Below are 24,863 nucleotides of genomic sequence, written 5' to 3'. Positions count from 1 at the left end.
ACTCAATGTACTAATGTATTAATTTGAGGAGTATTCTTTGGATAAGTTAGTATTCTAGTCAGTAGACTAGTCTGCGGTTTTAATAAAAGACTAATATGTGAACTAGTTAGCAGATTAGTTTGTGGTTTGGCAAATATAATTGTCAATGAAATAGTCTATGTATTAGTATATGTGCCAGGTAAAAAACTCTTTCATAGACTAGTGTATAGACCAGTTTGTTAAATAGTACGTAAACTAGCAAATGGACTAAAAAATGAATTAGTCTACGAACTAGAGAATACGCTATTTTGTTAACAATTTAATAGAGAAGTAAAGTAGACAGTAGACTAGTCTGTGGACTCGATAATAAAAGGCTAATCTGTCGGATCAGTGAATTACCATGTGATGGAACAGTTAATAGTCAACAACCAATAAAATCGCCTGTAAACTAATTAATAGGATAATCTCTAGTCCATACAATAGGATAGTCTGTAAACTAGACAATAGCATAAGCTATGCTAATTACTAGTCACCTGACTTGCCTTTTATATAGATTAGTTTTTTTGCTGATCCACCTTCGATTCTATTGCTTATTGACTATCCAATTGACCAGACTATTGACTACTCTGGAGACTTGTCTTTAAACTAGTCCAATTATTATCCAATTAATTTATCTTTTGACTAGCGCTTAAAATAGATCACTAACTAGTTCACTTACTTGTCAACTAATTTATTAACAAGTCCATTAATTGGTTTATTTTCTAGCTCAGTGCACTAACCAGCCTATCGACTAGTCAACTAACTAGTCTTTTTGGGAATCAAAAACTAATCCACATACTAGTCCTTAAACTAGGAATAATAATTCAATTAGTCCACAGACTAATTCATTGAATAGTGAACTAGTTTATAGACTAGTTCACTGACTAAACTAATGACTAGGAATTATAAAGCACATCCTTTTTCTTACATGTATGTGGACCAACCAGTAGGGTAGTCTAAGGATGAAACCATTTGCAAGCCTGCGAACTAATTAATAAGATGTCTATGGAGAACTAGAATAATAGTCAGTCAAAGCACTAGTATGTGAATCAGCTAGTTCAGAGTTTTGTATTTTCTTTACTAGTTACTAGTAGTATTTACGTAAGACAATAGATGAATCTCTTTACCTATCAGTAGACTAATCCGATGACTAAGGAGTGAGATCGAAAAATTCTTAACATACATATATGTTTATAAAAAAGAAACCACTAAACTAACAGCTTTATTTTTTTTATTTGATTAAAATTATTATTACAATTTACAAAAAAAAATATTTTTAACGTTTTAATCACTAGTGATGAAATTTTGAACCCTTTTCGGAAACCCTTCCATTAACGTTTTTATAGTGCCTTCTGTCACTTTGCTCGAACATGTAGTCCATCTCCGTTTAAAATCTACCACACTTTTGGACACCTTTTTTGTACTCTTCAATTCTCTTTTAACAAGAGCCCAATATCTCTCCACTGGCCTTAGCTCCGGGCAGTTTGGAGGATTTGCCTCTCTTGGTACAAATACCACATTATTGTTCTTGTACCACTCAAGGGCTTGTATACCATAGTGACAGGATGCCAAGTCAGGCCAAAAATAAGTGGACACATTATGAAGTCTTATGAATGGAAGCAGCCTTTTTTGTAAACATTCCTTGATGTAAATTTCGGTATTTATAGAGCCCGTTGTAACAAATGATTGGCTTTTTTTGACGCAACTGCATATTGCTTGCCATACCAAGAACTTTCTGGGAAATTTTGTCTGCTTTTGGGTCCTAAACTTTTCTTCAACATTCCCTCGAGCATCAGCAACATAAAACTTTTGACCTGGAAATTGCGAAAAATCTGCCAGAACATACGTTTCGTTATCCATTATGCAGCAAGAATATTTTTTTTATAAAACTTGACTTCAATTTCCGTGCTCTGTTTTTGGCCTCTAAATTTTTAGCAGCGTTTCTATTTTTTGGCTTTAGAAACATCATGTGGACCATTCCTTCTACCTGAACCAGGTTTTCTATCAACTGACAAGTTCTCCCGGTACTGTTTAATAACATTGGAAACAGTTTGATGGCAGACCTTTGTATGCTTGGCCAACTTTTTGTAAGACCAAGTTGGGTTTAGTTGAAAATATTTAATAATTTCAGTACGCACTTTTTTCTGGTCACTCATTTTAATCAGATTAACAAAAAAATTAATATAATTGACATCATACATAATAACTGACATGTTTTTCAAAGAGAACTTGATCAAAAAAAATCAAATAATACTTTGGTTGAAAAATGTAAAGAAAAACGTGTGTTAAGAATTTTTCGATCTCACTCCTTAGTCAATAGGATAGTTTAAGAACTTGTCCATGTATTGATATGTAGATTGTTGACTACTCAATAGATGGTAAGGATAGGTTGATAGGAGGATGAACTTAGGCCACTATCGAGTCTTTTGTGCGCTTCTTTTCACAAAAAAAGTAAATAAAATTGTTTACTGAAGGTAATATTTTTAAATTTTTCGAAACATAGTTTCCTGGACGTAATTTCAAAGAATCTTCCATGCAATATTCATATCAGGAATGTTATTTCAAGAATATCATTACTTCGAAAATAATTGGATCTAACTTTAACGAATGTCAGCCAGTGGTTGCAAGAAAGTGCTTGGTTAGTTAGTTAATTAGATAGTTAGTTTTTTACTTCCTTATTCATAATCATTTATCAAAGGTTTACAGAACAAATTTTGTATGAAAGTTCGATTTATAAACCTTTGATAAAAGTTTATGAATAAGACCCTTAGTTAGTTTTTTAGTTAGTTAGTTAGTTAGTTAGTTAGTTAGTTAGTTAGTTAGTTAGTTAGTTAGTTAGTTAGTTAGTTAGTTAGTTATTTAGTTAGTTAGTTAGTTAGTTAGTTAGTTAGTTAGTTAGTTAGTTAGTTAGTTAGTTAGTTAGTTAGTAAGTTAGTTAATTAGTTAGTTAGTTAGTTAGTTAGTTAGTTAGTTAGTTAGTTAGTTAGTTAATTACTTAGTTAGTTAGTTAGTTAGTTAGTTAGTTAGTTAGTTAGTTAGTTATTTAGTTAGTTAGTTAGTTAGTTAGTTAGTTAGTTAGTTAGTTAGTTAGTTAGTTAGTTAGTTAGTTAGTTAGTTAGTTAGTTAGTTAGTTAGTTAGTTAGTTAGTTAGTTAGTTAGTTAGTTACTTAGTTACTTAGTTAGTTAGTTAGTTAGTTAGTTAGTTAGTTAGTTAGTTAGTTAGTTAGTTAGTTAGTTACTTAGTTAGTTAGTTAGTTAGTTAGTTTGTCTGTTTGTTTGTTTTTTGATTTTAAAACAATTACCAATTTTAATTTCGCATAACTTGAAATATACCACAAAAATTTAATAACTATTCTTGATCCTGTTGCCTTAGAATAAAATCAATTCATAAACCACATTATTATTAAATTTTCTATTATAATACATCATTGATTACAAGTGATAAATAGAAAAACATATGATTGTAAAAAGGCAAAAAAAATAATAAATTACATTTCCTTGGGTTTTATTTTGCTTAGCAATTCTACCAATAAAGTAATAAAATTTATAAATATGTATTCAGTTGTTTATTCTAACAAATTCTTTTTATTAAATTGAATTTCTATAGATTCAAAGTGACGCAAATCTTCTATTGAGTCTGATTCCAAAATAACAACAACAAATTTAAAACACTTATTGTGTATTGTGTGTGTGTATTTGTTGCTGAAAATAAGTACAATTTACTAAACACAAAATCTGAGAAAATTTTGTATGCTCTTGAGCACCTAATTGTATGCAATGTTTTATTATTTGACAAAAGTTTATAAAAAAAAATTTGCTTTGTTATTTTTTTGCAAAAGAAAGACAGAGTAAGTTTTTACCTACAGTTGCAAAAAATTTAATAATCTTGACTTGACAAATACAATTCAGTGACTGATTTTTTTACAAATAAAATTTAAAGACTATAAGAAAAAGAAACATACATACAGAGGGTTCTGTAATAAAAGGCAAATTATCAATAACAATCTAAAAATAAGTTTAGGATCTATCAATTGTTAACGATTTTGATTTCACTATAATCTTAGAACAGCCTGAATAACAATATAAAAAGTTTATTCTAATAAAAACTTTTTGCTTATAGCAAAAACTGTGTTCTTTGGAAGACAGTTTTCTTATAGAAAAATTTGTTCTTTTGAAAACAGTTTTCTAGAAGAAAATTTTCATAAAGAAATGTATCTTCTTTCGAAAACAGTTTTCTTTTTGAAAAGTATTTTTTTGAGATAGTTTTCCTAAAATATTTACTTTTAAAGACATTTTTTCATGTCTTTCTTATAGAAAAGTTTCTTCTTTTGAAATCAGTTTTCTTATAGAAGTTTCTTCATTTGTAAACAGTTTTCATATAGAAAATTGTCCCTCTTTGAATGCAGTTTTTTTTAAAGAAACTTGTCTTCTTTTAAAGAAAATTTTCTTATAGGAAAGTTTTTTTATAATGAAAGTTTTCTTAAAGAATATTGTGAAAATTGAATTGAAAATGGATTGAAGTGTCTATTTATCCTCCTTCGCAGACCGTTTTTTTTTAGAGAAGTATTTTCTTATCGAAGCGATTTTTAAAGACAGTTTTCTTACAGAAAAATGTTTTCTTTCGAAGACATTTTTTTTACTAAAAAGTATTTACCTCAAACACAATTTAATAAAAAGTGTTTTCTTTCGAAAACAGTTTCCTTATGGGAAATTTTCTTCTATCAATCACAGTTTTTTTGTAGAAAAGTGTTTTCATTTGAAGTCATTTTTTATACCACCTACACCACTTTAGTGGGGAGGGTATATTGGGTTTTTACTGATGTTTGTAACGCACAATAATATTTGTCCTATACCCACCTTAAAGTATACCAATCGGCTCAGAATCATTTTCTGAGTCGATTTAGCTATGTCCGTCCGTCTGTCCGTCCGTCTGTCTGTCCTTCTGTCCTTGTAATCAATTCATTATTTCGATCGATTCATTATTTCACCTAGTCCCCATACAACTGAACCCACCGAATATGGCTTTTAAGTTAATAATTATCTTCTTTCAAAGAAAGGCATTTTATTATAGAAAAGTTTCTTCTTTGGAATGCAGTTTTCTTTTGGAAAAAGATACTTTGTTCAAAGACAGTTTTCTAATATAAAGCATTCCCAAGCCTTACCAGAGGATCCATTTCTATAAAAAAAACATGCAGACGGAAGTACATCAAAAATTTATTTAAAATAAGTTTTGTTTAGAAAATTTCTATAAATAAACGTGTAAATTTAAATATGTTTAAAATCATAAAAGAAAACAACTATTAAATACTCATAAAATTAACATTTTAATACAAAGCTATAATTTTTAAACCTTTTCTTTTTATTGTAATAAAACCATGAAAAAAGAATTTAAAAGAAAAATAAAAAAAATATATGCCAACAAATCCCCAATGATATGAGAGCCCTTTAAAAATGGTGCCACTGTAAGCAACATGTTTGCCAAACAAAATGAAAAATATAAAAAAAAAATTATACAAAAACTCCCAATAAAACAAACAGCTTCTTCTACAGAACTCAGAAAACAAATAGACATGATGTTGTATAAAAATATTATTTCTTTTTTATATTTCTCAAAAAAAAAGGCAAAACAATAAAAATTTTATAAGCAACATATTACTTTTCTTATAAAACAAATAAATTTTCAAAAAGTATGCAATTTTTTTTTGTTATGTCTAATACACAAGAATAAAGAAATACACGTATAGATTTGCTTAAAATAAATTTAATATATATTTGTCTATAAATCATGATAAATAATAAAATATGTATTTACATTTAGGAGGCTGGAAGTGTTTTTTTTTCTTTTAATATTCATTCCATCATACATATGTTTAAATAAAAGACAAACGTATATAAATATGTTATAATTTTAATATAATATGTCAGCCTTAAAATATGTTATCTATAATGTTTTTTTATTATTACTGTTTTACATTGTGGTGGAGTGGTAGCGAAAACACAAGCTGCTGCTTTTCAACAATACTTTTTTTCTTTCTTCAACGCTGCATGTACTAGTTGTCATAAAGATACTTTAAAGTATGATAATGTTGCTTGTTGGTATTATTTAAAGAGTCGTTATATAGAAATGTTTAAGTGTAAGTATGTAGGCGTGTATGTGAGTATGAGTATGTCTGTGTTGTTTTTTGTGTGTTTAATATTAAAATATTTTACACTTTAACGTGTGTTAAAAGACTGAACAAAATATTTGAATATTATTTGAATTTAATAAAGAATTTTTGCTATTTTTTTTCTCATAGAAATTCCTTTGAGACAATATTATGGTGAAAGCCTTTAAGTGAAATTAAATTGCTGAAATGTTTTTTTCCCCCAATAACTATGTTTAATTTTAATCAAATAAAATTGAAATCTCTGAAGAGCAGAGAAAACCATTATGTGGCAATTTTTGGCAAAAAAAAGAAAGAAATAAATGTTTATTAAATTAATTAAATTTGTGAAACAGTTTTGCCACAGTCTAAACACATATATAAATTTTCTAAAAAAAAGTATTTAAATTAATCAACAATTTCCATTAAAATTGCAATGAAATTTAATCCTCTTGTTATAAATCTATCTCCAACAAAATAAAACGTGTGTTTTTTAATTAATTCTAAAATATCATAAAATCACTCAATATGTCATTCATGTTATTATAAATTAATAACATAAAATATTAATTAATTTTATGTAAATATATTAAATTTAAAATGATATACATAAGTAGCGTATCATCATCACAGCCAGACATTTGAAAATAAATATGATGTTGAATACACTGTGTACGTATGATTGATATTTATTTTAAACTTAAATTAAATATTACTCATACTACCTGTTGTTTTTCGTTTTGTTAGCAGATATGGAATGAGGAATTGTAGTAACTTAGAAGAAAGTACTTTTTTATTAAGATTAAAAGTGCGAAGTTACTAAAAAGTGTTTGGTATATATGATCTCTAATATTATATTGACTAGTCATGGACTAATCTATTAACTAGTCTTCATGTTAGTCTTTTGAACAGTCTATGAATAAGTCTGTGAACTAATCTATTGACTTGTCTAAACACTTGACTTTGGACTGATCTGTATACTAATATATTGAACTATTCTATATACTAGACTATTTACTTATGTATTCACCAGACTACGGACTGGTCTTTGACTAATCTATTGATATGACTATGGACTTATCTAGTTTATAGGATAGTCTTTTCACTAGTCTACGGACAAATCTACTGATAAGCATATGTATCAGTCTATTCACTAGAATAAGGTCTGGTCTGATCACTAGAATAAGGTCTGGTATGATCACTAGTATAAGGTCTACCATAGACGGGTTTAAAGACTAGTCTAGTCCATGTACTATTTTACGGACTAAACTATGGAACATTCCATGAAGTACACTACTGACTAATGAACCGTATGAACTAGTCTAAGGAATAGACATGAACTAGTATTTTAATTAGTCCACATGTTTTTCTATTGACCCGTCTATGAACAAGTATGTAAACTAATCTATTGACAAGTCTAAACACTTTACTATGGGTCTGTAGACTAATTTATTGACTAGTCTATTCACTAGACTATTTAACATTATATTAACTAGACTTCGGACTGGTCTTTTATTAAACATAATAAGTTTATATAATAATTTTTTCACTTGTCAGTATGGACTATTCTCTAGACGAGTCTATGTATTATTCTAAGGATTAGCCCACGGACTAATCAATTGATTAGTCTATAAACAAGTCAACGGGCTTAGGTTATTAACCAATCTATGGTCTATGAACTAATCTATGGACAAGTTTTTAGACAGGTTTATGCACTAGTCTTTGGTCTAGTCTATGGATTAGTATGTGGATTAGTCTTTGGACTAGTTATATAGATAGTTTAATATTATGAAAGGATGATGTATATATATGAAATCAAAAAATATATATATACACCTAGACGTCTATCGAGCCTATTATAAGCTCCTTAACCAGTGCCTCAGGTTGGAATCGAACCCACAACGTCTGGTCTACCAGAAAACTAATCACTAACCTACTGGAGGCCACAGTCTTTGGACTAGTCTATATACTATTTTCAGGACTAGTATATGGACTAGTCTGTGGATAATTATAGAGACTTTTCTTTGAAAAAGTCTACTGATTAGTGCACGAATAAGTATACGGAGTAGTTTATAAGCAAGTCAACGGACTAATCTATGAACTAGTATATGGGCTTGTCAATGGTGTCTAGTGGTCTAGAATAGTAACCACCAACCTTCCGGAGACCATAGTCTTTAGACTAGTCTATGGATTAGTCTATGAACTAGTCTATATACTATTTTAATGACCAGTATATGGAATAGTCTATGGATTATTATATAAACTATTCTATGAACTAGTCTACTGATTAGTCTATGAATATTTAAAAGACTAGCCTATGAACTAGTCAACGGACTCGTTTGTGAAATATTCTATGGGCTAGTCTATAAGCAAGTCTATGGCGTTCCCACGACAATTGGATCTTCGCTCCGGAACGACCCTAGTCATACACGGCCAAAGATTGTTAACCCAGGCGACAGCTGTATCAACCGAAAGTTTTTTTCCCCAGGAACTATTGGCCACAGTCGTACTGTTACAACAATCAGCCTATGAACTAGTCTACTAACTTAAATATGAACTAGTCTACATATAAGTCTGATTAATCCAAGCACTAGTACTAGACTAATCAGAATAATTCACTTGTCTATTGGTTAGTCCAAGGACTCAGTTGTAGTAAAGTGTACAAAATAAAAAACTACTAACGAAGTTATGAATTTTCCATCCCTGTCTATAACTCTGCATAAATAACTTTAATTTGTTGCTGGTATGTAAGTTGTTAAGCAGGTGAGAGTGATTGTAGCGTAAGTGATTGACAGAAAACATAAACATGTTGCTTTTGTTTGTTTATATGTTTGTAATGTGTGTGTTTAATATTTATTTTAAATTCAATAAAATCCCAACTTAAATTTTCTAAAAAGATTCTCTTTGTTTATAAGGGTATGAAAGCTTGTTTTATCTGTAAGTGAAGGCAGGTATTAGCTGGAATTGAAATCGAAAACCTGTTAGATTTATTTATGTTTTTTTTTTTCATATACGATTTCATGAAAAGCATTAAAACTGTGAATTCAGAATTATAAAGTTTAGGCGACTATATTTAAGAGCTAAAAATGTTATGAAGTAATATGGGGAAATTTTTTAAAATTATTTTAGTTTTTGTAGCAGAAAATTTTCGAACTTTTTACAAACTTTAGTATTAAAAGTTTGCAATACCAGTTAGAAAAGTTGGTTTAGTACTAATATTGAACTTTTATAATACCTTAATACTGTAGGGTATAACAGTATTAACAAGAAATTTGATTTGTAAATATTTACTAAATATAACACATATACACACACACATTCATACATACGCACACACTTGAAAAAACACGTAATAAAATTGATTTGAAAACAAAAAAAAACTAAATAAATAAATTTTGACTGCAAAAGAAAGAACAGACAGACTTACAGACTTCTATCGACAAAATCTCAAGGGACAAAGAAATTTCATTTAAAAGTATGGGAATTCATTTAAAATTCAGGTCTACAAAAATTCAAACATTTAGCTGTCTATGTGTATATTGTAAGCACTATACACATTTAGACGAACAAAAAAACACACACATACATAATGTGTCTATTGAAAAGTAGTAAATAACAAATGAAGCTTTTGACAGCATCTCCTTGCCCTCCCGAGAGTGTTTGTTTTATATTGAGAAATTTATCATTTCGTTGAAGAAAAAAAAATTTTAGGATTTATATAAATCTCTCTTCAACTTTTTAAATCTATTTAATATTTATAACTACAGGAAGTGTTAAAGTAAACACTTCGTTAATAATATTACTTAAAGTTTTGGCGTTGCGATACCCTTCATCTTCGTGAAAAGGATTTTAATGTAGAAGTGCTTTACGTGAACACCTGCCATGTTTGGTCAAGGTGGGCTTTTTTAACCACTGGGTGATAAGTGGAATTATCAGTCAAACACTTTGTTCAATCATGTAATCTCTAACCATTGCTGCCCCGTTGCTTAATTTCAACATCACTTCCGTTGTACAACCACGCATATGTATTGGCCTCTGTTGAGTAAATAACAAGATCTAGGGACCTAACCGGTTGACCCATGTACGAATCCATGAAATAAGCTGAAGAATTTGTTCTTACTCACAGTTTTCTCTGTCATTAGACAACAGCAGATTTTATTCCGAAATATAGACTTCCCCCCGAAATATTGACTTCAACTTACAACAGTCTTTTAACTTACCATCGATAGTTTGGGTTTTAACCACAGCCGCGTGGATCCCGAAGGAACCTCAAATAACATTTAACATCAACGCTAAGTCCCAAAGTCACTCCTCTGTGCGGTATCTGTTGTCATTAGACAATAGCAGATTTTATTCCGAAATATAGACTTCACCGTACATCTCTTTTAACTCACCCCCGCTAGTTTGGTTTAAGTGTATCCCGAAGGAACCTTAACATCAACGCTAAGTTCCAAAATCACTCCTCTGTGCGGTATCTGTTGTCATTAGACAACAGTATATTTTATTCCGAAATGTAGACTTTACCGTACATCAGCCTTTTAACTCACCCTCGCTAGTTTGGGTTTAAACCACAGCCTCGTGGATCCCGAAGGAACCTCAACTAACTGATCAGCTAGGACAAGTCCTATCAGTAAAATCAGATTATGTGATTCTCTGGTTCGACCCCATGTCAAATCATTCAGTATAAGGACTGAAGTGACATTACCAGACCTTATAAAGTATATATTCCGGGTCGTCTGTCTGTATGATTTTTAAAATAAATTTTTTAAAGAGCCCAGACATTTTCTTCTTCCAAATCTTCAACTGTTCTCTCCGGCATGCTTTTGAGAAGTTTCCTATTTAAAATCAGAAATTGTGGACTCCGGTAGGTTAGTGTTCTAGTCTGGTAGACCGGAGGTGGTGGGTTCGATTCGGTAAGACACTGGTTAGGAGCGCACAATAGGCCCGATAAATTCCTAGTTGTATTTTCAGACTAAATAACTAACTAACTAACTAAAATCAGATATAAGGCGATTAATATATTTCTATATATTACTTGAAATTAATGTTCTGAAGACCCCAGATATCTTCTGCATCTAAAACTTTAACAATTCTGTCAGGGATGCTTTAGAAAAGTTTCGTATTTAATATGAGCAAAATCGGTTAAAAAATAACGGAGATATGAGCAAAATTGCGAGATAAACTTAGAAAATGTTTAATAAAAATTTTAAGACAGAAAAAATTAACAAACTACAACAACAAGGTAAAGGTAAATTTTATTACTACACTTGCTTGTTTATAAAAGAAGAACATGGAGTAAATGAGAATCTATAAAAGGGGACTTTTTTTGAACCTTTTCAAATTTTCAAAAGGGTACTTTTTCGCTTTTTCAAATGTACTTTTTTCACTAATCAATGATATAATTTTCCAAAGAATTGTATTAAATTAATACAACTTAATTTAAAGAACCTCATACAAGTATTTGTCAAATGTAAAAGCAATTTACATTACTTTCACACACATACAAGTTTAAATGAAATGTGTTAAATAATTAAAATATTAATGATGCGTGCAGCAATTATAAGCATTTTATCGTTGTATTTAATCTTTTAATAGTCATTTATTTATTGCATTTTGTTTCGCTCATTTATTTATAAAATTAATTAATTTTTATATGCATCAATCATTAAAATTTTAAATGTTAAATAAATTATGGATATATTTTCTGTGAAGATAGTCATATTTATTACAGATTTTTGTGGTCTCATAGGCTACTCCCCGTTAACCTCCTTTGCAGCAAGTAATTTGCACTACTTCCGAGTGGCCTGGTACCTAGATGATGTAAAGCGTACCTCACGATACTATTCGGTTAATAATTTCATACAATACAACGTGGTCTTAGATTTAACATTTTTACCAGATATAGCCCTAATTGTCTTCTGGACTTCTGGTAAATATATTAAAACCTATTGTCGACAATATTAAAAATAGGAAACAAATTGTTGTAGATCAGCTATATAGTACAAAGTTTAGATATCAGCATGTATTTGGATAACAAGTGTCCTATGAACTAGTCCTTCAGAAGCTCTGCATACTATATTGTACATGCTATCTGCATATAATGACCATATCTGCTTGCAAGGCAGTAATGCTTGACTCATCCGGAAGATGGAGATCATGATATAGACACGCTGAGATATTAAGTCTGGAGTCTTCTGCGAACAAGCTGTGATTAGTATATCTCACAGTCTTTCCAACAATTGTAGTGTTATTCAGGTTTAAATATATGCGTTAATGTCAGCAGACAGTCAAGTCGGCTTGGGCTTCCCTTCAATGAACAATATCGCTGTTGCTTACAGAAAGATAAGGAAAATGGCCCTCCATCTTCTCTGCAAATGCAAATTAAAAGAAACTTTTTTCTTGACATTTACATTATATCTAACTTTGGTAAGATATCTGAATCTCAGGATATCATTGGTGAGATATTTGGATCTAAGATTAATCACATCCTGAAATATCTTACAGCTACAGACTTGATCTTATACGATACAATACTACATCTAACGAATATAGACGTCCACCGAGTTAAGAGCTATCCGTGTAGCAATAGATTCCTATGGGTATTTGTTCTAATATTCAGCTTAAACATAGAGAGGGAAACAGAAAATCACTCGTCCATCTTCTTTGTGAATGCCCTGATTCAGTCATTAAGAAAAGCTGTTGTCTTTGCAGATACTTGATATCTAACCTTAGTGAGGTATACTACATCTGTTGAATGAAGTAGTCCGGTCAAAACGGCGTCTCTTTGCATTTACCTGGGAGTTCGCCAACCAACTAACAGGCCCGTTTTGTCGCCCAGTTAAGACCCATCCATGTAGCTGTGGATTCCCATCGGTATCTCTTCTAATATTTAACTTGAACATGATTTTCTGTCTGAGATCAGTGTATCAAAGTTTGCCTTGTATGCGATCAGGAACTTTCGACGTGTACAGCTAATGTATTCATTATACATTGATGATATGTCGTTAGTTCGCCTTAAGATAAATGACGTTCTACTTTACCCCATTAGAATTGTTTTGAATTTACAGAACTCACGAATTATTTTAAGAAGTAGTTATATAAGTCATTACAAATAAGCAATTAAATATGTTGCTATGTTTTGAGATGATAAGGATACAAACTTGTGTTTGTAACAAAATGGCTTCAAACCCAAATATAATTCAAAACCAGTTAGTGTTACAACTAGCCACCCGACTATCCAGATGACTAGTTATTTTAAAATGTTCTTGTCTTAAGAGAAAGTCAATCGTCACTCTATACATTACAAAGAGACTGTCAGAAAGCTAGTCTAAAGAATTTAATATAGGTTAATGAACCTTTTCGTTTTAGTTTCAATAAGTATATACATAAAGTGAAGACTGTCTATGCTCTCATTTACAAAAGGCTCAAACAACCTAAGGACTCTTGTAGAAAAAGTACAAAGGATGAATTAGATGATGATGATCTAAGGTGATTGGACGATTGTTAAATGATTTGGTTTTGAATGCATTGATTCTTAATCGAACTGCAAGGAAATCTAGAAATAAGTACCTACACTAAAGGAAAATGAAATATACACGCCTGGTACCAAATTGACACCAAAGTGTTTATATTTTTTCCATAACATCCGTGGTGATCTTCCACGTTTGTTAACACTTAGACAGCGGCTGTGTATAAAATTAAGATTTCGACAGCGAGTGTTATCGTATATATGGATTTATATACTTTGGCTATGGATGTTATCGAAGCAAATGAGACAAAATTTCAAATATGTACTGAAGGGTCCATGAAGAGTATTACTGTAGTAATTGTAGGTTTGTCCGATAACTGGCGTCAGTTTAAGTAAATAGTTTAAGTAAATATTTTATAAAAGAAAACAAGTAATTTCATCGTGTTATTAGTATTTTTTTTTAGTGAATTTTGTCTTTTAAGTAATGAAGAGGGGAGTACCTGCCATAGTAGGGTCAAATGAGGCCCGATCCTTGTATCGCGGATAGGCGACATAATGGACAAATTTCAACCAATTTCAATAGCGCTCCTTGGGAAGAATGAAGAACATTTTACAAACTTCATCATATTATCTTAAAAAACGTGTGCAAGAACTATGTACACAGAGACAGACAGACAAACGGATATATCTAAATGGACTCAGAAAGTAAGTCTGAGTACTGGGTTTACTTCAGCACAAACGCATAATACTCTCCCCACTATAATTGAGTATTGGTCAAATTTAAGGTCGAAAAGGTCACATTCAGGGAGTTATTTATATTTAAACAATTTTTTTTTATATTTTATTCAAATAAAAATTCAATTGAACTAATCATTCACTATTTGCCATGACTTTTCCCCTATTCCACTTCCAATAGGAAACAAAAATGATAAATGCAAGCAAACAGTTCATTCTAATATCAACTGACAAGACAATACTCGTTCAAATCCTTATTGTCTTTGATGAAGTTCATCAATAGAAAAAAGTAGAAAATAAATTTGCCTTTTAACTTACAAGAACAACCGAAAAAATTGTGTATAATGCAGAAAATCAAGTAAAACTTTTATATTGATCCTATAACTGTAACGATTAGTTAGTGAGAGTAGGAAGGAGTTCAGTGAAATAAAAAAATTTGTCAAATGAAGATAAAATATTCAAGAATTTAAATTGTTTTAACAACGTCAAGAATATAACAACAAAATTTTAACATTTTGTTTATCTTTTTCTTTTGTTTATTTATTTTTTTCTTAAATTTAACAAAAAAAAAAAAAAACTTAAGCAAATCATCAAATCTGCAAGAACTGACATAAAAAACATTTTTAGTTCAAATGAAAACTAAGGCGCTGGGTAGAGGACAGACAGACCTAAAAAAAACTGAAAAAAGAAAACAGACGTTTGAATGTGAAACTGTTGTGGAAGTGAAAAAAGAGGAGTGATGAAACCATTTGTGTTAAACACGTTTTGTGTATTATTTACGCTTGTTTTAAAGAAAACTTAATTTGCATAATCCTGCCACATAAATAATGTACATTTTTATTTTATTTTTATCTGCAAGCACGACATTGGTTACCAGTAAGTTTGTAGAGATTGTATTACACCAGTTCCCTTACTATTTCAATGAATTTACGAGATTCAAATTTTATTTAAGAAATTTGTTATTGAAATAAATTTTAGTATTTTTTAAAACCATTTGGAAATGGTGCTGTATATATATTTAACTGACAATTTACTTCACTTTTTTTATTTTTTTTGCATAAAGTCACTCCTCTAATTTCCTACTTTCTCTTTCCCTACTGCCCTACTCCACTGAAGCTGAAAATTTGCTGGTAAATTGTAAATTTAAAATTTCTCCTTTTGCTTCCTTAACACCTCTTTTTATGTTAATATACTACAGAATAATGTTTTAAAGAATATATCAGAATTTTTAATTTTTTATTATTTAAATTAATTTCTTAAAGTTTTATTAAAAAAGTTTAATGTTTAATTTTCTTAAAGAAATATACAAAAATAAAAATCCCAGTCCTGAGGAAAAAATAAATGCATAATTAAGCTTTTAAATATGTTAATCTACAGTTCTAGTTTTTCTTGTTAAACGTTTTGTATTTAAAAAGTCATTTATATAATAAATGAAAATTGTACAACCATATAAAAATTAGCTTCAAGCGATTTTGAATAATCTTGTAATTTCTTTTGCAAAGCTAATTACTAAAACATCAATATGATAAAGCGAGGAGTTGTGCTGTGGCGAATCTTATATACACTTTAATTTTCTAAATATTTTTTTTATAATTTTATACCTTAACTACCTTAAACTTTAGACAAAGTTTTGTGGCTGCATAGTTTGAGATATTTATTATAGAAAACACTCATGGAAATAAAACGTACTCTGCAGTTTTGCTCAAAGTTAATTTCCGGCTGATATCTTTTAAACCGTTCGGAATTTTGATTTACTCTCTAAAGCAACGTTGTAGCTCTTTTCATTAAAAATAGAAATTTTGAACATAAGCGACATCTGTACGTATACGTGTTAATGATTTATTGATATTACAAATATTAAGTATACGCCTAATATAGAGCACTAGCGAAGGTTAGTTAGTTAGTTAGTTAGTTAGTTGGTTAGTTAGTTAGTTAGTTAGTTAGTTAGTTAGTTAGTTAGTTAGTTAGTTAGTTAGTTAGTTGGTAAGTTGGTTAGTTAGTTAGTTAGTTAGTTAGTTAGTTAGTTAGTTAGTTAGTTAGTTAGTTAGTTAGTTAGTTAGTTAGTTAGTTAGTTAGTTAGTTAGTTAGTTATTAGTTAGGTAGTTAGTTAGTTAATTAGTTGGTTAGTTAGTTAGTTAGTTAGTTAGTTAGTTAGTTAGTTAGTTAGTTAGTTTGTTAGTTAGTTAGTTAGTTAGTTAGTTAGTTAGTTAGTTAGTTAGTTAGTTAGTTAGTTAGTTAGTTAGTTAGTTAGTTAGTTAGTTAGTTTAGTATTAGTTAGTTAGATAGTTAGTTAGTAGTAAGTTAGTTAGTTGGTTGGTTAGTTGGTTAGTAGGTAAGTTAGTTAGTTAGTTAGTTAGTTGGTTATATGTACATTATTTACCTAAGCCTCAAATGGGAAATCGTGGCTATGACTTCTGGTGCAATTTGGCAACATTATCACTTGACAACTGATGTTATTGAAAAATTTGATACCAGGCGTGTATATTTATTTTTCTCTTACAGGATCTCACTTTAAGATGAAAAATGTACTAAACAACTCTCTTTTATAACTTCTAATTGCATGTGTTTGGTTGCATGTGTTTCGGTTCCACACTCTTTATATATTTAGAGAAGGTACCAAAAATCAGCTTTGTTCACTTCGAGAGAGTACCACATACCTATCTGCTAAGGAGTAGATACAGATAGCATAAGATACTCAACAAGCGCTGCTTTTTTCATATAAACAAAAAATACAGCTACAGTCAAAATTACATAACTCTAGATTTAGTCGGTTGGGCAGTGTGATGAAATTTTTCTATAAGTAAATAATATACAACAAATCTGTTTCTAATTTTTTTAAATTATATTTATTTCCATCATTCCCCTCAAATCATAATAATTGCTTCTATTATCATTTAAATAATCTTTAAAAGTCCTTTTAATTGTTTGCATAATTTATAGAATTTTTATGCTTTAAAGGATATAGAAATTTTTTGTTTTGTTTAAAATAATAAACTTGAATAAATATCAGATGTGTTTGAATTACAATGCGGTTGACCACATTGTTTATATTTGTTATTGTAAGTGTTGTTGTAGCTGTTGGCATTTGTTCCAGGTTGCCAGTTCCTGCAACTTAACACACACACACACACAAACACAAATACAAACAGACACAGTTTTCAAATATTTTAAATTTGAATAAATATTTGAATATTTATTATGAAAATAACAACGTAAAGGAAGACAACAACAAAAAGTAATTAACAAGTTTTCATTTTTGAATTAATAATCTTAAAAACAAACGATAGCACGAAAGAAAGAGTGAAAGAGAAGAAATTTGAATATGAATCATAAAAATGAAATATTCTTAAATTTTCACTTGTAAAAATTATTTTAAATTAATCAATGTAATTTCCATTTCGTGTTATTCCTGTTTTATCTTCTGATGATGTGATTATAACGCTCTACTCTAGTTGCCTATTGAGGTGGTGGTGCTTCAAGGATTTTCACATTGAAAAAGTTAATGCCAAGTGTTAGAGTATTTAAAGACTGTTTGTGATTGTTTTAATTAAAACATTTTCGTTAAGGAAAAAAGTTAATTAAATAAATTTTCTGCTTGATGCAAAAGTTCTTTTTAAATTCTAATTAGTTTGCAATTAGTTTTATTAATTTAAAATTAAGTTCACTCATAAGAGAACATTATGTTTGGTAACGGAATATTTAAACTTTCAAAAAGTAATAATACCAAAAGCATACTCTTTAAGATAGGATTGTACTAAAAATATAAATATTTACAATAGACTTAACTATAGTATATAAACTAGAATATATACCAGACTATAGACTAGACTGTAGACTATAAACTTCACTATAGACTGGACTATATACTGAACTATAGACTAGATTATAGACTAGACTATAGACTGGACTATAGACTAGACTACAGACTAGACTATAGACTAGACTATAGACTAGACTATAGACTAGACTATAGACTAGACTATAGACTAGACTATAGACTAGACTATAGACTAGACTATAGACTAGACTATAGACTAGACTATAGACTAGACTATAGACTAGACTATAGACTAGACTATAGACTAGACTATAGACTAGACTATAGACTAGACTATAGACTAGACTATAGACTAGACTATAGACTAGACTATAGACTAGACTATAGACTAGACTATAGACTAGACTATAGACTAGACTATAGACTAGACTATAGACTAGACTATAGACTAGACTATAGACTACACTATAGACTAGACTATAGACTAGACTATAGACTACACTATAGACTACACTATAGACTAGACTAGACTATAGACTACACTATAGACTAGACTATAGATTAGACTATAGATTGAAATATACACTAGACTATAGACTGGACTATAGACTAGAATATAGGCAAGACTATAGGCTATAACATAGACTAGACTATAGACTATACTAAAGTCTAGACTATAGACTATACTATAATCTAGACTACTGACAAGACTATAATCTAGACTATAGACTATACTATAGACTATACTCTAGACTAGATTATCGACAAGACTATAGTCCAGACTATAGTCTATACTATAGACTATACTATAGAGTAGACTATACAGTAGACTATAGACTGGACTATAGACCAGATTATTGACAAGACTATAGACTAGACTATAGACTAGACTACAGACTAGACAGTAGACTAGACTATAGACTAGACTATAGACTAGACTATAGACTAGACTATAGACTAGACTATAGACTAGACTATAGACTAGACTATAGACTAGACTATAGACTAGACTATAGACTAGACTATAGACTAGACTATAGACTAGACTATAGACTAGACTATAGACTAGACTATAGACTAGACTATAGACTAGACTATAGACTAGACTATAGACTAGACTATAGACTAGACTATAGACTAGACTATAGACTATACTATAGACTAGACTATAGACTAGACTATAGACTAGACTATAGACTAGACTATAGACTAGACTATAGACTAGACTATAGACTAGACTATAGACTAGACTATAGACTAGACTATAGACTAGACTATAGACTAGACTATAGACTAGACTATAGACTAGACTATAGACTAGACTATAGACTAGACTATAGACTATAGACTAGACTATAGACTAGGCTATAGACTAGACTATAGACTATAGACTAGACTTTAGACTAGACTATAGACTAGACTATAGACTAGACTATAGACTAGACTATAGACTAGACTATAGACTAGACTATAGACTAGACTATAGACTAGACTATAGACTGGACTATAGACTAGACTATAGACGAGACTATAGACTACACTATAGACTAGACTATAGACTAGACTATAGACTAGACTATTGGCTAGACTAAAGACTAGACTATAGACTAGACTATAGACTAGACTATAGACTAGACTATAGACTAGACAATAGACTGGACTATAGACTAGACTATAGACTAGACTATAGAGTAGACTATAGACTAGACTATAGGCTAGACTATAGACTAGACTATAGACTAGACTATAGGCTAGACTATAGACTAGACTACAGACTAGACTATAGACTAGACTACAGACTAGACTATAGACTAGACTAGACTATAGACTAGACTATAGGCTATACTATAGACTAGACTATAGGCTAGACTATAGACTAGACTATAGACTAGACTATAAACTAGACTATAGACTAGACTATAGACTAGACTATAGACTAGACTATAGACTAGACTATAGACTAGACTATAGACTAGACTATAGACTAGACTATAGACTAGACTATAGACTAGACTATAGACTAGACTATAGACTAGACTATAGACTAGACTATAGACTAGACTATAGACTAGACTATAGACTAGACTATAGACTAGACTATAGACTAGACTATAGACTAGACTATAGACTAGACTATAGACTAGACTATAGACTAGACTATAGACTAGACTATAGACTAGACTATAGACTAGACTATAGACTAGACTATAGACTAGACTATAGACTAGACTATAGACTAGAATAGACTAGACTATAGACTAGACTATAGACTAGACTATAGACTAGACTATAGACTAGACTATAGACTAGACTATAGACTAGACTATACTAGACTATAGACTAGACTATAGACTAGACTATAGACTAGACTATAGACTAGACTATAGACTAACTATAGACTAGACTATAGACTAGACTATAGACTAGACTATAGACTAGACTATAGACTAGACTATAGACTAGACTATAGACTAGACTATAGACTAGACTATAGACTAGACTATAGACTAGACTATAGACTAGACTATAGACTAGACTATAGACTAGACTATAGACTAGACTATAGACTAGACTATAGACTAGACTATAGACTAGACTAGACTAGACTATAGACTAGACTATAGACTAGACTAGACTATAGACTAGACTATAGACTAGACTATAGACTAGACTATAGACTAGACTATAGACTAGACTATAGACTAGACTATAGACTAGACTATAGACTAGACTATAGACTAGACTATAGACTAGACTATAGACTAGACTATAGACTAGACTATAGACTAGACTATAGACTAGACTATAGACTAGACTATAGACTAGACTATAGACTAGACTATAGACTAGACTATAGACTAGACTATAGACTAGACTATAGACTAGACTATAGACTAGACTATAGACTAGACTATAGACTAGACTATAGACTAGACTATAGACTAGACTATAGACTAGACTATAGACTAGACTATAGACTAGACTATAGACTAGACTATAGACTAGACTATAGACTAGACTATAGACTAGACTATAGACTAGACTATAGACTAGACTATAGACTAGACTATAGACTAGACTATAGACTAGACTATAGACTAGACTATAGACTAGACTATAGACTAGACTATAGACTAGACTATAACTAGACTATAGACTAGACTATAGACTAGACTATAGACTAGACTATAGACTAGACTATAGACTAGACTATAGACTAGACTATAGACTAGACTATAGACTAGGCTATAAGTATGTTACCGAATTAACTTTCGGATCGTCTATTGGTTTAACCATTACCGAAGGTGTAGTTAATAGTGCTCGATCGAATAATTATGTTTTAAAATTAAACACTTTTTTCAACCTAACAAATTGTTTAATAAGTTATCTTTTTTATTGCTTTTTTACAGTTCTATAACATCATAATGGCAATGTAAACAAGTCGGTTTAAATTTAAGATTTAAATGGCTTTTAACTAAATTATTTGTGGTAAGAATTTTCAATTTCTCAATAAATATTAAAATGCAATTAGTTGTGGTGTTTATATGTAAATTTAATAAATGTAAATAAATGTAAATTTAATTAAAACTACAAGAATTTAACTTTAGTAAAATTACTCCTCCCACTCATCTTATAAATTATTATGCTTTACCTAAATTTTCAATGTTCATCTTTGAACTTTTTTAAACCGGCTGAATTAACAAACATTTTAGTTGCAAAAAAATATTATTAGAAAAATAAAATCGGTTAGTTATAAATTTTACTATTATATTCTTTTTTTATAAAAGAAAAATCTATTTTGTAAGTAAATATTTCAGCTAACTAAAACATTAAATATAATTAGTTGTAAAATCCACAGACAACTTAAATTAAAAATTCTCATCAACATACAATCAAAGATACATCTGCTAATGCTTAATTTAGAATACTAAGAAATTTTTCAAAAACTTTTAACACCTTAACACATATCTACATACATATGTGTGTTATTTATTTCTATGACCACAAGTAAAATAACCACAAAATATATAAATACGTGTTTGTTTCTCAGTATTTAAGTATGTGTAAAATATTTTTATAAGTCATGTGTATTTAAGTGTAAACAAACTACAGAAATGAAAATAAACAAATGCAAATAACTTAAATAAATATATAATTTTTTAACAAAACAGATGTATTGAAATAGAGAAAAGTTGTGCTGAAACATCTCAATTTCAAAAAACCTCAAATAAAAAGAATTAAAATTTTAGCAAGAAATTCAAAAAGAAAATACTTATAGCAAGTAAATGTGTACATAAATTTTATGTAGGTAAACTTAAATTCGTTAATGTTTTAAGCTTATTTTAATGTAAGTATTTTGCATTAAACATTAATGACATAGTAAAGTTCTAGTTCAGTTCTAGTTCAGTTCTAGTTCAGTTCTGGTTCAGTTCTGGTTCAGTTCTAGTTCAGTTCTAGTTCAGTTCTAGTTCAGTTCTAGTTCAGTTCAGTTCTAGTTCAGTTCTAGTTCAGTTCTAGTTCAGTTCTAGTTCAGTTCTAGTTCAGTTCTAGTTCAGTTCTAGTTCAGTTCTAGTTCAGTTCTAGTTCAGTTCTAGTTCAGTTCTAGTTCAGTACTAACTCACTACTAGTTAAATTCTACTTCTGTTCTAGTTTAGTTCTAGTAAAGTCCTAGTTCACATTTAGTTGTAATCTCAATAGATTATTTTGATTTTTATAATGTAACTTATTATACTTTTTAGATATTTCATGTACATTTACATATAAACATTTTAATTTAAATTACATATTATTAAGCATTTTTAATTTAGTAAAATATGAAAGAATTATATTTGTAATAATTCGACAATAGGAGTTTAAATGAATGAACAAGACAAACAAAATTTAACTGTCTGGAATTTAAATTTTGAAAATGAAAATCGTCATGGATTTTCGGAGAAAAACTAAAAGAACAACTTTTTTGTGCATATGAATTTTTGGCGTGTGTTATAAAATGAAGTTTAAATGTTATTAATGGAATTTAATATTTTAAAACTGTAGAATTTATTTGAATAAGTTATGCTATAAAACGTATGATAAATATTAATTACGAGGAATTAAATATTGCTTATACGAGTATATAAAACTGTAGACGTTAGCTAATAATTGCATACATATTAACTAACATTTTGGCTGGAATTGTTTGACAAATTTGAACAGTGGATTTTTAAAAATACTTTTATTAAGCAGATATTAATAGTTTTGACAATTTAATTTTGTTATGAAATATTAAAGTTTTATATTAATAAAGGTTTAGAAAAAATTATATTAAAGAGGCAAACAGCCAAATAGAAGAGGTTAGACAATGCATGGATCCCGTTGTGATAACTGGACACTGGAATATTGATGCAATAGAGCTCCTAGGATAGGAGTTGCGAGATTTAGTTCTCTAGCATATGCACACATGAAAAAATTGTTTCTGACCCTAAAGAACCAACATTGAAGGCCCACTCACTAGCTCGGATTTTACTTACAAAGTTGATCAACACTATATGAAATGAAAAACAACAGAGCTTTGACCGCGATATCTGCAATGAATCGAAATGAATTTTTAGTTTTAATCTCCTTGTTATGGTTCTTTTTTTTCTTCATCGCATTTAAGACACACAAAGCGTAAAATATGTTTTTACCGTTTCCAAATAAATCAACTTAAAGTACAAAACAATTGTTATATGTGAATAAAAGAGCAGAAATGAGAAAATTTTAAGCCATTAATAGAAGAAGCCAAAATAGAACAAAAACAAAGTTAGTTTTTGTCGTAAGATTTTTGTAATCCATTCTTTTCGTGTAACATTCAAAATTGTACTTTTACACAACGAAAATAAGCAGTTGTTTGTAACAACAATAAAATGTATATTCTCGACTACGGTACGGTTGGTTGCTGATGGTTGAATACTTGAAAGGTTGCATGAGCGGTTTGTTTGTTTTAACATTGTAACGAGGCAGCAACAACAAAAAAAAAACATAAAGAGTTACATCTACAACTGAAAAACACATTTGCTTTTAATGGCTATAATACTTTCCTTTATTATCCTTTCTCAGCTTCTGTTTTCATTATTAACTATTTTCCTTGTGTTTTCGTTTTTTTTTCCGAAATGTTAAGACAGCTGCAAACAAAGTACAATTTATCTCTCATCATTTATGCACTTTGGAAAAGAACAAAAACAGTTACCAAAAAAATATACTAAAGAAAAATATAAGAATGAAGACAAGGAAACAACAATGACAAAGTAGCAGCAAAAATGGAAAATTCTGCAAACTGCGTTTGTATAAGTATAAGATTAATTATCACATCTAGTGGTAGATTTTTTTCAACTTTTTATGAAAACAGTCTTTGAAAACGAAATTCTTAATAAAGTACGAAAAAATACAAAACCTCAGTATCAGTCTATAGTCATGACTATATATCAGTCCTAAGTCTTATCTATAGATCAGTCCATAGTCTCGAATCTTAATCTTGACTCTATATTAGACTGTATTCTTGTATTTATTCTTGACTATAGATCAGTCTATAGTCTTGACTATAGATCAATCTATAGTCTTGACTATAGATTGTAACGAAGTAATTCGTTACATTTTTTCTTTTCAAAATTATTTTATTATATATAAATATATATATAAATAGTTACAATGGAGATATTTTTTTGTTATATATGTTCTTTTGAATAATAATTATTTCATTTAT

The 24,863-nt window shown here is 29.6% G+C and overlaps 1 protein-coding gene across 1 annotated transcript in view; it reads left to right on the top strand.

Annotated features, from left to right (window-relative positions):
• The window catches only part of LOC111682943 (protein qui-1), a 122,500-nt gene that overhangs the window by 31,451 nt on the left and 66,186 nt on the right, over positions 1 to 24,863 (top strand). The window contains exon 3 of the mRNA XM_046954107.1: positions 21,553 to 21,631. The gene's annotated coding sequence lies outside the window, so the exon portion shown is untranslated. The remainder of the gene's footprint in view (positions 1 to 21,552; positions 21,632 to 24,863) is intronic.

This window comes from Lucilia cuprina, chromosome 6 (genome assembly GCF_022045245.1).
Source record: "Lucilia cuprina isolate Lc7/37 chromosome 6, ASM2204524v1, whole genome shotgun sequence".
In the NCBI taxonomy this organism is placed as follows: domain Eukaryota; kingdom Metazoa; phylum Arthropoda; class Insecta; order Diptera; family Calliphoridae; genus Lucilia; species Lucilia cuprina.
Note: the sequence above shows the minus strand (reverse complement) of the source record. Positions and strands in the feature narration are given on the sequence as shown.